A 16,010-nucleotide genomic window follows, 5' to 3' on the forward strand; every position below is an offset into this window, starting at 1 on the left:
CTCACTTTTTTCCTCCACTTCTAGACTTCTAAACCTTTTATTATGCTAAATGGAAAATACAGATGGAAAAAAATGTAAAGAAAAGCAAATATCTAAAGTTATAGTAAAAGCATAGGGACAGCTGAAACTCGCAAACCAAGAAAATGTGGTTTCTGAACAATAGTAAATCAAATCTCCCTTTCAGCCTTCTGTGTTTTATTATCTAAACCTACATGAAAACAAACAGTGCTGAGCTGTGCCCCAGTTTCTCCTCAGCAAGAGCTTATGGCAGTGCTTTTCCTGCAGTTCTGTTCCGACTGGTATGTCTGAAGTAGAAAATGAAAACTCACAACTACTTTTCCCAGCCTCTATTTATATCAATATCTTGTACTCAGACAGATGTCCTCCTGAGTTTTCTTTCATCTTATCTATCTCCACTGAACATTTAAATAACTAAATTAAGAAGCAAAATATGCTGATTAATTTTGCTTCATGAATTTGAGAAAGGAAGAGTTACTGATCTTTGCAACAGCTCTTTTCTTTTTTCCCCTTGGAGAACAGCACTGTTAAACACAGTACCTGCAACTTGTTTAATCAATAGAGAGATGCAAAGTTTGTAAGCTTCCCATAGCCAAGCTGCTCAGTGGTTTTGAGCCTCCTCTCTTTCCATTTCAATACAGCAAAATTCTGAGCTACAGTAAAAGAGAACAGTGACTACAGGGTGAATTTTTCATACAAGAAGCACATGAAACACCATCCCAAGCAAGGGCAGAGAGCTTTTCAGTGGCTGTTAGAGCAATTATTCTTTCCCAGATTAGAGTTTAAGCCTGCTAGCTGGAACTCTGCAGCAGGCAGCAGCAGCAGGAAGCAGTTGCTCTGGCAGAGGGAAAACACATTACTGACAGCTGACTGGCGATCCTTGCCCCTCTTCTAGGAAGGGCTTGCTCCTCCCACTAGGCTCCGAGCGCAGTGGGCAGCGGAATCACAGATGTCACGGCTTCCTCCCCGAGTGCTGCCCCAGCACACCTTGGCACCTCTCCTGCTGCCGGCTTGTTGGGCCTGGAGGCTCCTCAGTGAGTGCCTTAGCAAACCAAGTACACAGCACTGAGATCCTTACAGAAACTTGCAGTCTGCTCCAGAAAACTTTCTACTACATTTTAATTAAACTAAGTCTCCCAATATCATTTTCAAAGTTGCCCTACAAGCCTTTAGAAGTTTTCCTGTTTGAACTTACCAATATTTAAATGTAGATGTGACAATAAATTAAAATCCATATTAAACAGAATGATTCCACGCTACCAGGAGAGAGACAGAATGTTCCAAGCCACATGTTGAGCCTCAAGCTATTGTGAGAAAAGTATAACTACAACTACTAGCAACCTCATGTACTTAACTTTCTAACTAACCATATTCTAATGGTTTATAGAATATGATTATAGAATATGGTTAGAATTCTATTCTAAATTAATCTCACTCTGAGTTGTTCTAAACTATCCAGTCAGTACAGAGAGTCACCTCTCCATAGCAGTTTGAAATGCTTGTCTCTTTTCTTTGCCTATAGGGACCACAGTGCTTGAACAGCCAGGCAATTTAAGCATTTTGGATATCTTAAATGTAAAGACATCCAAATCCTTTGCCCCAAATGCACCATGTATTGCTCTTACCTGGTCTGAAATTCTACAAGAGAGTCTTAATATCAGCTATAATTATCATACTTCTCTTTGTATGGCAGGACATTAGCTCATGAAGAACAGATTAATCAGTGAACAATTAAAAGACTGGTGTACACATTAATAGAATTGTAATTAGCACAACTTTACTTACTCTGAAGATGTGGAAAGGAAAACCCTCCCAAGTGAGGAGTTACACTTCCTTCAAATAAGTCACTTTTTCCAATAATCACAGAAAATGAAAAATTAGAATTGAGGAAGCTGTTTCTTAATGAATAACCTTCTGGCCATGCAGAGAGAATGACATTTCTGTATTAGATATCAGGCCAGATTCTGATTTTACTTATATAAAAATCAGAGCTGCTTCTACTAATCTCACTTATTCTGACACGTTCAGGACATTCCAAACTGGTTCTCCTTTAAATCCTCATCATCACTGGTCTCATTTCATGTCATTGATAAAACCACTTGCTGAATTCTTTATGACATTTTCTATGCATTGTGGTGTGTACAGGTGAAGAATTTTGCAAGAAACACACATGAGACTCCCTCTCTTTATTCTCAGTCCCATCCTGAACAAAAGAGGCTTGCTAGCAACAAGCAGCAAGAGGGCACCTACTCCTGCCAAAAGGCAGCAGTCTTAGGAGCAATCTGGAGGTTTTATGACTATATTAGACAAGGAGATCTTTTGAAAACTTCATGTTGTTTGCCTCAAACTCTTATGACAAATGGTTGGGTAGAAAGACTCTCTCAGGAATAATCTTTTGTTTTCATTCAGCTCATACATTCTGTAGAGTATTTCCTGTTGCATATTTCCACAACACATTCAGATGCATCATTCATATGCCACAGGGTTTTACATATCAACTATTTCGTTTGCCATTCATTAATATGTTTAACACCAAAAAAAGGTAAAGTAGGATCCCCTTATTGTAGGAAAGGCCAGGAGTATGTAAATACATATTAGTCTTGCACTCTTGAGTTCCTTTTTTTGTTTGTTTTTTTTAATTCCAGTCATTCCTATTGCTTACATTGCTATGATATTTGGCTGTCACTATTTCAAGTAGTAGGTGATTATATTATTGCTTTGTAAAGCAGAGTAGTACATTCTATTTTCAAATAGGCACTACAGTAAAAAATTTTGGTGTATTTGAATAAGTTTTCCCATATGAAAAAAATGGTTTTCCCACAGTGAAAAAAATCTCTCATGTTCACAATCAATACTTTTTGAAATTCAGGAAACTTCACAAACTATTACATTACTGCAGTTTACTGCCCTGACTACACACAGATGAACTTCCTCTTACCAGGTGTACTTTTTCTTGGAATACACTCAGAAAATAAAGCAGTCTAGAATTTGTTGGGTTCTTAAAATCAGATTTCGTATTAACATGTGAGTGTTTTATGGCTGTAAGTTTTTAATTAGGTAAGTGTATTTTCAGTTACTCTAGTGGAAGCCCTATTGCTTCCTTTCACTTGCACACTTGTCTGAAGTTTGTTTAAAAAAATCTTATTATTCAAATGACCAGATGATACTGTATCTGTGGGTCTAAACTAACATATTTGCCTTCTCCTGACAACTGAAGACTCAGAATGTTAAGAAAACATGGGGTTTTTTAAGTCTGATGATATAGATGGGCTATTTTGTCATCACTAGAATGGGTAGCTTTTCCCACAAGATAAGATTAACATGCCCCAAATCCTGACCTGATGGTGAGCTATTGCCACTATCAAAAGAGGAATGCTACCAATTCCTGTAGTGGGAAGGACACCTGAACAAAATTCTGCACTGGTTACTACGTTCAAGTGTTGAAGCCCATCAAGCTGAGCAGTTGTTTAGTGCTACCATGTGCTCACCACCCATTTGTAGCCAATAAAACCAGTCATTACTGTTGGTTTAATATCTAAGCTCGCTCTTTGCCCCTATCCATCGCTCCTGGCTTGTGCAAACTGATCTCTGTGTGTGCAATATAAACACTTCTCCCTTTTCCAGCATGTTCCCAAGTTATGGCAGCAGAGGGAAGGAGAATGACACACCACCACAATTCAATTGTAAACACTTCCATAAGGAAAGATCCAAGTATTGTCTCTGGATTCATTATCCACTGACACGTCACTGTGGAACAGAGTTACAGACCCTGCCTGGGAAGATGCTTCCCCCATGATCTTGTGGAAAGGCAGTGACTCCTAAGCTGAGAACAAAACCAGTGACTGTGACTGTCACAGCACAGAGATTGCACACAGCATGCTGCTGGCAGTAGGAATTTCAGCTTTGTAGGCACAAAGCTGTATTATCCTTCAAATGCAAGTGATCTGATCATTTAGCTTCATGGCCACCAGCCCACTCACACACAGTAAAAAGCTTTACACCCATGTAAAAGCAAACTCAAGCAAATCTAGCAAGAAGTAGCACAGAACTCATGTAAGACCTACAAGTGTAAGCCAAGCTACTGTAATCAGTTTCTAGTGATTATACACATCCACTGAGAATTTCTGTACTTTAACAAAACCTTATTTCTGCATGTTTTAGCTTTCAATCATTTTTATACTATTAATGAAAGAGAAGAAGACACAAGGGAGTGTGATATATCAGGACATACCCAAGGCATTTACTGAGGAAGAAATTAAGTGTTCTACTAAGCAGGCTTTTTTTGAGAGAGAGAGAGAAAAATAAAGGAACTGAGGCTCACAAGAAATGGGAAAATCAGTCCAGATTTTTGGATCTGGGAAGCATACAGGAAAGAGTCCCAGACATGCATGCTGTAGAAATACAAGGTTGAAATAACTTGACAGAAATTAATTTACTGTTTAATGTATGGGGACTGAAGTTCGTTTATAGCAGAAGAAAGTTCTTTTAAAACTATGGCCCCAGATATTACTGACATTCTCTTTATACAATCATTGAAACCTGAAAGACAAGGAAGTATGTTGCAGTTATGATAAAACTTTCAATTAATTACACATTAAGGCACTATAATCCCACCCAAAACAAAGGATGGGCCATATGTAGTTGTTGAACAAGAAAACAGCAGAGAAATCTGCTGTATCTGAGGTTTATTTTTTGCAGCAGTTAAAATGTGTATTCTGTTAGTCAGATGAGTGAAGGAAGAAGTGTCATTATTTAATTAGCTGAGTGTTTGACTGGACACTACCAAATTCTGTCCCTTTTTGTCACGGGGGTTCTTTGTGATGTCAATTAACTCCCTTAAGCACATCTTTTCAAAGATGATTTCTGCTTGTCCATTTCTTAGATACCCAAATTGAGCTACTGTTTGTGACAAAGAAATGCATTGAGTTTTCAAGTATAATCAGCCTCTAAATATTTAAGTATTGAATAAATAATCTTTTTTTACTTTATCCATCTTGATCTCTATTTGAGAAATAGGACCTATCCTCTATACTAACTCCCCAAGACAGAGCCAAGGAATTATTTAATGTCTGTGCAAAGGATACCAAAATGAGAGGAATAGCAAAGTGAGCCAAGAAATGCATATTCATGGCACAGGACCTCAGCCACAGTAAACAACACCAAATAACAGAAGCTGCTGTGTAAGGATGGGATTCTTACAATAAAGGTTGTCAAAGAAGGTAAAAGGACAATTATTGAAAAAGTTTCATTCAGAACTCAGTCCAAGGCAGGGGATGAGAAGGGCACTGCTCAGAAGTGGTGCCATACCATGAGCTCCTTAGTGTCACCAGCACTGAGTGTTACCAGCCCCAGCTGCTCTCAGCACCCTTGGTCCATTAGGTTCTCATCTGCTGATTCCCACTGTGATTTTATAGAAATACTCAGATTTGTGGCATAAAATCTGAGCTCAGCTAATAGAATTGCCACCTAGGGATACCATTCTGTGATACATGGCAGAAGGAAGTTTTACCAGGACATGATGGAGAACCCAAAGAAAATTACTGTGTAGGCATAGACCTATCAGCCTATGACTGAGTGTGCCTGACATGGGATAGAACAGATTTGCTGCAGTGAGATATTATATTCATTAGCTTAAACATCTTTGGCTATTGTTTGGGAAATATCCAACAAACTTTAGCAGTACCACAATACAAGTTATGCTGGTCAGGGATATCCTCCACTGTACTATCACCCAGCCAAAATTTAGCATACAGGCTTCATCCAAGATTTAGGGAAATCTAAGAACTTAGAATGAAAACATAGTATTTCTTATAAACCAAGCATTCAACAAAAACCTATTGATTATTTTTCTTTTAACTGTGCACACCCCACTTACTAGAGGAAGTTGGAAACATAAATCCTGTGAAGCATTAATACCTAAAATACTTATTTAAATTATGACCTGTTTTAGCAAAATCTTCAAACTACAGTGAGATAGAAGGAAGAAGCAGCAGCACAAGCAGACATGAGACTGACTGACCCTTGACTGGAGGCAGGTACAGCACAGTTCTGCTCTGAGCTGCATGGCCAAAGCCCAGAGCAGTGGCAGTGGCTGCACAGGGACTTGCTGTGCCTCACAGCAGTTTGACTAAGCCAGACTCTGCCACAGCAGCCGCTTTCCAGGTGACCTTTACACTGGCATCAAAAAGCACCACAAGAACAAGAATATTACAGTGGGCCTAGCAGTGGGTGTGCAGGAAATCCTGGCTGCTAGACAAGGGTGAGAAGAAACAACACACACAGCAGCTGCTTTAGGGACGTACAAACGTCAGACCCATTTAAAAGTGTGCAATAAAGCAGCAAACAAAATGCAGCAGCCACTCAGTGTTTGTAAGCACTCCAGTGATGACAGCAGTGGAGGTTATGTCTTCATTAGTGGGACTCATAAGCCTTATGTGGGTCATTCAAGAGCTAAGAGTCACTATCACAGGGTTGTTGTTTCATGAACCTTACAAGGCTAAGGAGATTATTTTATAGCATTTTTTTAAAAAAAGCACTAGTAAACATTAGATTTTTTTCATGAATGTAATGGCAAATTTCCTATCACTCATACAACCTTATTGCACACAATACCTTAGGAAAGATAAGGGAATTTTGATAGTTTTAGCAAAAGAGATTTTAAGAGGGATGTGTACAGGAGAACAGTATAGCCTTGTAAAAGGAAATTTCTCTTCCTGTGCCTTAAAGGTGACATAATAAAGCACAACCATGCTTGCTTTAGCTGTTCCAGTGACAGGCATGAGCTATGGGAATCTCTGCAGTGAGAACATGAGAGTCTGGGTACAGATAACAGTGTCCTGAAGGCAGGAGCTTTGTTTAATGCAATAGAGAAAAGCAGCCAGGGAAGATTCCAAGATTGAAGCTCAAGGCCAAGAAAGAGGCAAGGAGAAGATGCTCCAGCAAATGGGAATCCTGGAAACAACAGATGAGTTTTATGTGTGATGGTGCATGAGAAAGCATCTTGGAGACAGAAATACATCACAACTGTTCTGCTGGTTTTAAGGGAAAGAACTGGAGGAAAGGCAAAGATAAAGGCAAGGAATGAGAGAATAAAGTCACTGAAGCTAGGTAAGATTTCTAGGGTAAATTGAATGGTATATGCACAGGAAGCAAGAAATCCTGTATCCATAAAAAAAGAAGGAAGACATAGCAATAGAGGAAGGAAAGATGAGGCGAGAAGAGCAGATGGGCACATCTTACTATATCATACTGGCATAAGATCAGCAGAAATCTGCACACAGGAAAAAAAAAAGACCATAGAGAAAGGATTGACTCAGAATCTGTAAAGATGGGTCTGCACATATGGAATTTAATTACACTAGGAGAAAAAAAAAAGGGAGAATAAATCCAGGGTGTTCACAGTGGAAGAAATTGCCTAGATCATCAGACTTCCATCAGAATGGTTTTGCTAGAGAAAGGACATTGTTGGGAGTGGATCAGGACTGGAAAGCTGGCAATAATAGACTTATAAGGAGAGGCAGAGCAAAAGGTTTTGGAATGAGAAGAGCAAAATACAGGAACCATTTCAGTAGAAGTAATAACCACTGAATTCATGGAAAGGCTGGGGGAAAGCAGGGGAGGACTGGCAATGTGATAGTTAAAGCTGGAAACTAAGCAACAGAGAATGAGTAATGTTTCACAGAGAACAAATCAAAAGAACCTTGGTGAATGAAAAAACAGAAAAACAGACATAGGTTGAATGAGTGTGCAGGAGCAGTAAGTTCCCAACATGAGAAAAAGTCAAAAAAGGATTATAGAAGATTCACATGAATTGTAAGGGAGTTCAGAGGCAGCAGCTCAATGAAAGCATAAGAGGAAAGAGCAACAAGATACAGAGAAAACATTGAAGAGCTGGTCAAAATGGAAGAGAGGAAAGCAGTACAGTGGAAGAATAAAGCCAATAGTTCTCATGATGGGAAGGACAAGGGAATCTAGGGAAGGACAAGGGAATCTAGGGAAGGACAAGAAAACTTCAGCGCTCTTGTCAGGTTACTAAGCTCACAACAAGACAGAATCATGGATTAAAATGCTGTTCCTAATATAATAAGAGAAAGAAAGGGAGTGTCAATATCAGCACAAAATGCAGGGCTATCATCAGGGATTAATGGGGTAGGTAGGGTAGAGAGTATTTTCCACCCCTAGGCCACACATAAAACCATATGAACTATGTCAGAAGGTATCAGAACTGTGGATTTTCTAGGTTTCTTCTTAACAACTCAAATTAAACATTATTTTATCTGCAAAAGGGAGATGAGAAGTGGAAGAACTATTAGACTGCAGTCCAGGGCCAAAAAAAAATAAATCCCAAGAGGCTAAAGAGAATCCACAATGTTCTCAGCAGTGTGACTCATGGGAGAGGACTTGGATGCTACCAAGCACAGATTACAGCTGCAGCCTACGCCTGGTCTCATTCTGCTTCTCTTTTGAAATTCAGAAGCTTTGACAGTCTTACACTCCTGCTGCCTGCAAGAGCTTCAGCAGGTACATCTCAGACAGCTGAGCTTTGTTGGAGCCACTCTCTAATTCAAAGGACCTTTTTTATAAGATAAATATGAAGGAAGTTACCCATGTTCTAGTTTTGATATGAAATTGCTTTGTGCCAAACACAGATATATGTTACTTCACAGAAAATTACTCTGCACCAGAAACATTTAAGCACAACATTGTACAATGGCCAATAAGCTCCTGGTTTCAAAAGCCAAGCCGAGGCATCATTTTGCCAGCTAGATAAAGTTCTGTAGAGACCTATAGAAACTAAGTTCTTTTTCACTCAAAGAAAAGCAAAAAGACCTTGGTATCTGATGCATCAACTTCTTTAGCTCCCATTTTTCCTTCACTGACACCTCCCCCTGAACAAAACCAACAGAAAACCCCACCACCGATAATTGCTGCTGCCAGAAAGAACCTCACATCCCTTTGGGGTTTAGCAGCCACGAGGATTTCTCTTCAGTGTCTCCTTTCAATTCTTTCTCTCTGGAGGGGTGATCACAGCCTCCTGACAGCCCAGCTGCAGTTGCTGCAGTTCCACAGCCACCAGACACAGCACAGGGATCCCAGTCACTCCCTGCTGCCTCCTAACTCCCGACTGACTCTAAGCAGCTTATGTTGAACATACAATGGATATTAGAGGACATTGGTGGTTAAATTCCTTCCATCAGACTTTTAAAGAAGTCTTTTAATAAGCAAGTTGGTCATGGATAGAGATGTAGGTTGCAGATTTGAAGAGGATGAAGGCCTGATTTATCCAAAAAGTGAAGCTAAAGGTGCAGTGCAAACATCTCTAGCAGTAGTCTCAGTGTGTTTTTCACCACTTGTGCTCTGAAGAGTTTAAGCTCCTTAGATAATGTTAGGTCTTTCATCTTATTCAACCTTGCTTTTCTACTGAGATGAAAAATATTTCTAAATGAGGCACTAAATGAGAATGTAAAATGAGTTGGAGGAACTTAAGTAATTATGGTGAATTGGCACCCTATGATAAGTGACACTTTGGGGTGAGGGTATTCATAGCTCTTCCTCATCAGAAACAGTGACAGTATTTATTTAGAGAAAATAAGAGTAAAAACATTCCAAACCCTGTAAAATGCTGTGGCTGTGATCCACTTACCATTAAAAGTAATGGTTTTGTTGACTTCAGTACGTTTTGAAATGAACCTGTATTTGGTTTGGAACAGGATGAAAATAACAACAATGTATTCAACAACACTGCAAGCAGGATACCAAAGTACCAGCAATAGAGACTGTTTTACTGATGAAAATTTAGTATTCAGTGCATGATTCATACTCCTCATATATTGGAATATCTACGGTGAGAACTTCTGTAAGAATAGATACAAAAATAGTTTAATTTCCAGCTCCCCGCTTTTGTATGATCTCAGCATGACTGTATTTCTAGGAAATGCTGAAGCATGATCAGTATCATTGTGTTTCAACATTAATTTCTTGTTCTGTGCACATGTTCCCAGCCTGGCTTCTGCAGGTATTCATCACTATGTTTGTTCCTAGTTTGATCAATCTTGGAAGAGCAGAGGCCAGATTTGACCACATCCATTTTGAGTCATACTATGACAGGACTTGGTTGGATGATTTCATGTATTCATAGGGCTATACTGATTCTGTCAGAATAGTAGATGGCTTTCATATAATTCAAAGAATATATATTTTGTCTATAAAACAAATACAAAACATTAGGTATTGTATATTGATTACCATAAATTACTCTTAAAATGGATAAGTAACAAAATAAACTGCTAAATCTAAGTCCATCTTCTGAGGAAGATGGACTTTTAATCTGGGTAATTACTTTAACATAGGAGTACCATGATTTAGATTTAGCTGGGCAAAGCTGTTATTTTTCAGCCTCGAGCAAGCTTGTAAATTGTTATTTTTTCCCAAACCTGAAACATAGGAATGATAGATGGATTTAATTTTGTTATTAAGGATAAACCAAAATCCAGTAATTTCTCTTGATGTTTTATTTTTCATTGGTAACTGTACTACTACTACTAATACTAGCAGGTGTAGCTTCCAATTTTGTTGCACATACTGATGATTTTTGGTGTTCCATTAACACTACCAGTACTTTTCTGTCTATATGTGTGTGGAGAGGGGTGAGGGGGAGGAGAGTAATCACTGCTCCTGTTCAAGTTGTGTTGCATGTAAGGGCATTCTCATCATTCAGATATTTCCCCCCTCTTTTTTTCTTTCTTCTCTGTAGTCCTGCAAACTTCCTCTATAGTCATGGAGCCAATATGTCTAAATTTTTACTTCTCCTTTAGCCCTTCAATTCTGTCTCTAAATAATCCATCTCTCTCCTGTTGCACAAGTTCTCCTTTGCTGAGGTCAGAAAAGTTTCCTTTTTGAATCCCACCCTAACTGGACTCGTCTCCTCCTCTTTAAGGTACATAGAGGTCAGCTCTCCAGTTTGGGGCCCTGGTAATTTCATTCCTTTTGTTTGAAGCAGGCTCTTGGATCATGTTTTGAGAACTGATGGGTTGATTTATGATACTACACACATGATCTACTGTTACTGTTAACAGCAATACCCCCAAATGTTGCAATTTTTGTCTGCATGAGGCTGTCCTATCAGCTTATGGGGGAGCATCACTGACCAGCCAAACGTGCATCACCACCCTCACAGCACAGATTGAACAGCAGCTCTCAGGTGGTTGCTTTGTTGCTTTTCTGTTTCTTTTACTCTCAGTGACATCTCTTCTCGACTCAAGAAGCTGCAGCACTAAAATTATCTGAAAGCTGAAAGGTGCTAATCGAGCCTTTAGTTTATTCATTATTCAGCAGTGGATCCTTAGTTATTCATTTCTCATATTACCAGGAAAAAATACTTCTGGTGACACTCTAGCCTACTATTAAGATGGCACAGAAAGCTGGGATTTTATCGCTGATGCCTAACTATTCTAGTTAGCATTCTGCATTTCACACAGATGAGATATGCAGGGGAAAAGCTGATGAGTCACCATTTTATTTCTTTTTGCTCACTAAAAATCTACTGTTGATATCGTTGTAGAAGCAGCTCTGTGAAACAGGCACAGACCTGGGACATGAAATAATGCATATGGTGGAGGTTACCCACAGCACATCCAGCCTTCAGCAGAGGGGCTGGGCAGGAATTTCTCAGCAAGCCACATTGGGTCAAAACAGTGGGATTTCAAATCCACCTTAACCTCACAAAGCAGATTTACCAAGGGGAGAGGATGGGAGGGAAGTATCCACAATGCACAGCAGAACAAGAATTCGTCTTGAGAACTTCATTAAATGACTACAAGAACACCTCTGAGGGCACTTGGCTGACTGGGGTGAGGTGTGGGATCTGCATTTTCAGTCACCTCAGGTACCACTGGTTAGGTATCACACTGTCCCTTGACTGATAACTACCTGGATAATTGTGCCTAAAAGCACAGCTTTTGTTATGTTTTGGTTCATTTACAGCATAACTCAAGACTTTTAAATTGAGGTTTTGGAATGATTATTTTTACTATGAAAAGAGATACTGTCTTTTAAAGCCATCTCTGACTTTCAAACAACTTTTGTATCTCTGTTGTAGCAAGGCTAAAAAATTCCCCCTCAGGATGCATCTTAGTAGTAAGAGAACAACCCACAATCCTCCCAAAAAGCCCACAGGCATTCCAGAAAACAAGACACATAAAATTTCTTACTTCTCAACTCCAGGAAAACGCCCAATAGGTGCCTCCCCACCTCTGCCAAAGGCACCAAGGCAGACAATGCTACAGAAGTCACAGCTGGCCTAGCTTCCAGCCCAAACCCACCTTATAGCAATTCCAATTTGGTTTCAATCTCTTCCAGCTGGCAGCAATCCCATTAGGATGCAATGCCACTGACACACACCTACTGGCAGTCTCCTCATCCCAAAGAATATTTTATGCCAAATAGCTCAGGAGAAATAAACCCCAGTTTGTGTCACCTCTTTGCTGGCTGAGGGCTCAGGATAATAGGGAAACCTCCAGTAAAAGCTCTAAGTAGTTTTGCTCTGTTAGACACAGGAGTGGCACTGAACAAGTCAGTACATTGTCATCATGGTACTGTTTGTGACTCCTTGGATATTCTGAGAACTCCTTTTTTTTCAGTTCATAAGAATGAAGTACAATTTTGATTTGTATTTCAGATTCTCATGTCCCCTCTTAACTAGTGCTCTGCACAAAAATCATTTTAACTGTCCCTTGTCAATTTTTGTGTTGATGGCAGGAGGGAGCTCATTGGTAAAGGTGACCTTTCTAAAGGATTTTGCAAAAGTTAAAAGGAAGAGCCAAGTCCTTGACCTCTTGCCCACCTGTATTATTTTCTGAAATCTTTTAATCTTGACCTTCTATTTCTTCTATAAGTGGTTGATCACCACTTGCCTCTGACTAATCCCAACAGAAGCTTAAGAAACTGCAGTGAAAAATAGTATTTTCTATGTATTTTCTGACTAGCTAACTCTGAAAAACATATCCTTTTAAATTACATCTTAGAAATGATGAAATCTATAACTGATGATTCTGATAATAAGATGCAGATACCAAGTAAACAATGAGATTGATGTACTGTTAACATACCTCCATCAACTATAAATTTTGCAACATAGACAAAGACAGATCATAAATGCCATGTCTCAGAAATTCCATTTGCACCATATCTCACAGCTGAGTAAGAACAGTGCTGCACAGATTGACAGCATTCCATCTGCTCTCCTTTAAAACAAACACTTTCCTATTTTCTTGAATTGACTTGTTTATGTAAACTTTCAATGAGGTCTGTGAATAATTCTTGACAGGTTAATCATGAAAACATAATGTATCCAAAATGCAAGGCTACAGTTGTATAGATAAGCTTTGATGAGTTACAGGCTCCTGTCATGGGAGGTATCCAACACCACAAAGAAAATACTGACTGAAAATACCTGGAGACTGTAATTGTGCTGCTCATTGAGATTCTCCCATCACTTGATAATGAAGTCTACAATATTGAAAGGATGTCCCAGAGTTCCATAATCCTGTGTGCCCAATCTCCCCTTCAAAGCCCACTTTTACTATAATGGGCATCACCCATTTCTACCTGATCTATTCTGCCTAAATGATCTCTGAATTGGAATATTCTGGCATTTTCTACTTGGGGTTCATTGCCTTCCAGTATCAGAAGACACAACTAGAAAAGCAACATAAAGTAATCAAAAATACAGAGAAACTCAAACACTTCTAGTCCTAATCTGAGGGAGAAAGGCATTTTTGTGATCCAGCCTTTATTGTAGAGCCAGGTTGGGGCTGCCTAAGTTGCAGTGTGAATTAGAACAGTTTCCAGGTATGATCCCAAGAGGCCACAATATCAGTGGCTGTTCTTGGTTTCCTTGACTGCAGAAGTGGGAAAAGGGTAGAATTGCTATGCCATGGATACAGCAAAGAGAGAGGTTTTTCTTGTCACAGACCAGAGTAATATCCTCTGTAAACATTTAATTTTAGTTTATAACCTGTGTGTGCTGACAGAGAACAGGACTGTAAGAGATCCAATAATTCAGTTCTTTGTCTATATGGTAGGTTATTACTGTTATTACTTTAGAGATGTTTTAACTTCTGTTATATAGAATTTGCACCATTCAGGACTGCAGGGTACAATGAGGCCTCTCTGGAAAAAGGGAGAATTGTAGTTTTCAGTGTTAAAAGTCACAAAAATGTTCCTACCTCTTCCTGATGCTACTTGATACTTTAATTTGTTTAGACCATTGTATATTTACTTGACCTATGAGAGCAAATAATATTGTGCTGATATAATACTGAACTGCACATCAGCCTCAAGTCTTGCCACATTTAAAACAATTGTTGATCCCTTGAACCTGGTAGCCAAAAATTTGTTCCTGTAACTTCAAAAAAATTACATAAAGTCTTCAGTATTCTGTTGCTTTTTGTAAGCACACATGCAAAAAGCAAACTTGACACACCTGTGTAATCACAGCTATGAGGCAAAGTTCAGATTTGCTTTCAGGAACATTCACAGCATGAAACATAATCAGAGGACTTATTGCACATCTAGTCAGGGAAGAGAAACAATATGATAATAGAACAATTGTTCAAATTTGGAGTAGGCTAGCCTTAGAATTTTAAATACCTACATAAATGTCACTGAATTACAAATTAAGGTGAGTTTATCTGTTCATGGACATAGATGGATTGAAAAAGACATTAAAAACATGTCTCTGAAATGACTGACTAGGGTGAGGTTCTACCATTACTGAGCAATATAACATGGAAGCTCAATAGATTCTTAGCAATGGTAAGAATATATGAATATCTTCCCATCACAAAATGGCTTCTGCTGTGGTCCCCTGAACTCTGCCAAATTTAAAAGGTCAGGCACAGAAAGGCATCTTGAGAGAAAACCTTCTTGCCAAGGCCTGTTGCAACAATCAACTTGCTGGCAGTACTGAGAGATGCTCCTGTGCAATGGTGTTAATTCTGGAAAATTGTAGTTTGTAATGGATTTGGTTAGCATCATATGCATTAATTTACTGAATTGAGTGCTTTAAATGTTATGGAAAACATTTCCTATAGTATTGTTTTGAATCCTCTCCTGTAACATCAACACTAGAGAGGGGCAACAGCCAGTATCCTGGTCTTTCTTTCCTCATAAGACATCAAAAAAACCAAAAACAACCAAACAACCAAACCCTAATACATATATATGTATAAATAGATATTATACATCCAAAAGAAATCATATTACATTGCAGTATTTGTATTATATGACTTGAGCTGGTAATATTCAGAGACAAAACTCTCTACTTGAAAGATCCAACCTAATAGCTCAAATTGTATTATCTTCAGAAAGATGTTCCCTTAGCTGGCAGGTGAGTGTCCTTTTGAATCATATACACTTTTCTCTTTTAAAGGAAGGAATATAATAGCCAGGTGCATGCCCCCTCTGCACAGCAAGCCCTCTCAGAGCTAAACACCCAGCTGGGCTTTTGTTACTGTGCCATGACACTGAATTGTAATCAATTCAGCTCCACTGTGTTGTTTCCTTCCACAACACAACTGTGTCGACTCTATTTGTACATCAACACTTGCTATGCTGCCTAATTGTATTTGCATTTCTGCGGTTTATGAAGATAAAGGTGCTTATTCCACATTGTCTGGGCAAGGTTTGAAAATGTAGAAAGCAGGCACAGAAAATCAGTAGAAACACAGTGGGAATGTGTGCTAGAATACTGCCTGGATCACCAGGAAGAACTGATAAAAGATTTGGATTACTGGTGCTGATCAGTGAAGCCTTTCCAGTGCATGACCAAAGTGGTGTTGGGATACTCTGAGGAGGAAGCCAATGCCAGCCCAGTCAGTACCAAGGAAACAGGGCAGGTAGGGAGGGAATGGCAACTGCATTATGACTTACAAATATTTATGGTGAACTATGAAAATATCTTCATCATTAACTAGTAAATCTTGGTTAAACAT

General features: G+C 39.0%; 2 protein-coding genes across 2 annotated transcripts in view; one reads left to right on the top strand and one right to left on the bottom strand.

The window, feature by feature from the left end:
• RSPH14 (radial spoke head 14 homolog) overlaps nt 1–16,010 on the top strand; it is a 74,550-nt gene that overhangs the window by 37,055 nt on the left and 21,485 nt on the right. The gene's annotated exons all lie outside the window — the stretch shown is intronic.
• The window catches only part of GNAZ (G protein subunit alpha z), a 51,410-nt gene that overhangs the window by 30,937 nt on the left and 4,463 nt on the right, over nt 1–16,010 (bottom strand). The window lies entirely within an intron of this gene.

Source organism: Molothrus aeneus, chromosome 18 (genome assembly GCF_037042795.1).
Source record: "Molothrus aeneus isolate 106 chromosome 18, BPBGC_Maene_1.0, whole genome shotgun sequence".
NCBI classification, from domain to species: Eukaryota; Metazoa; Chordata; class Aves; order Passeriformes; family Icteridae; genus Molothrus; species Molothrus aeneus.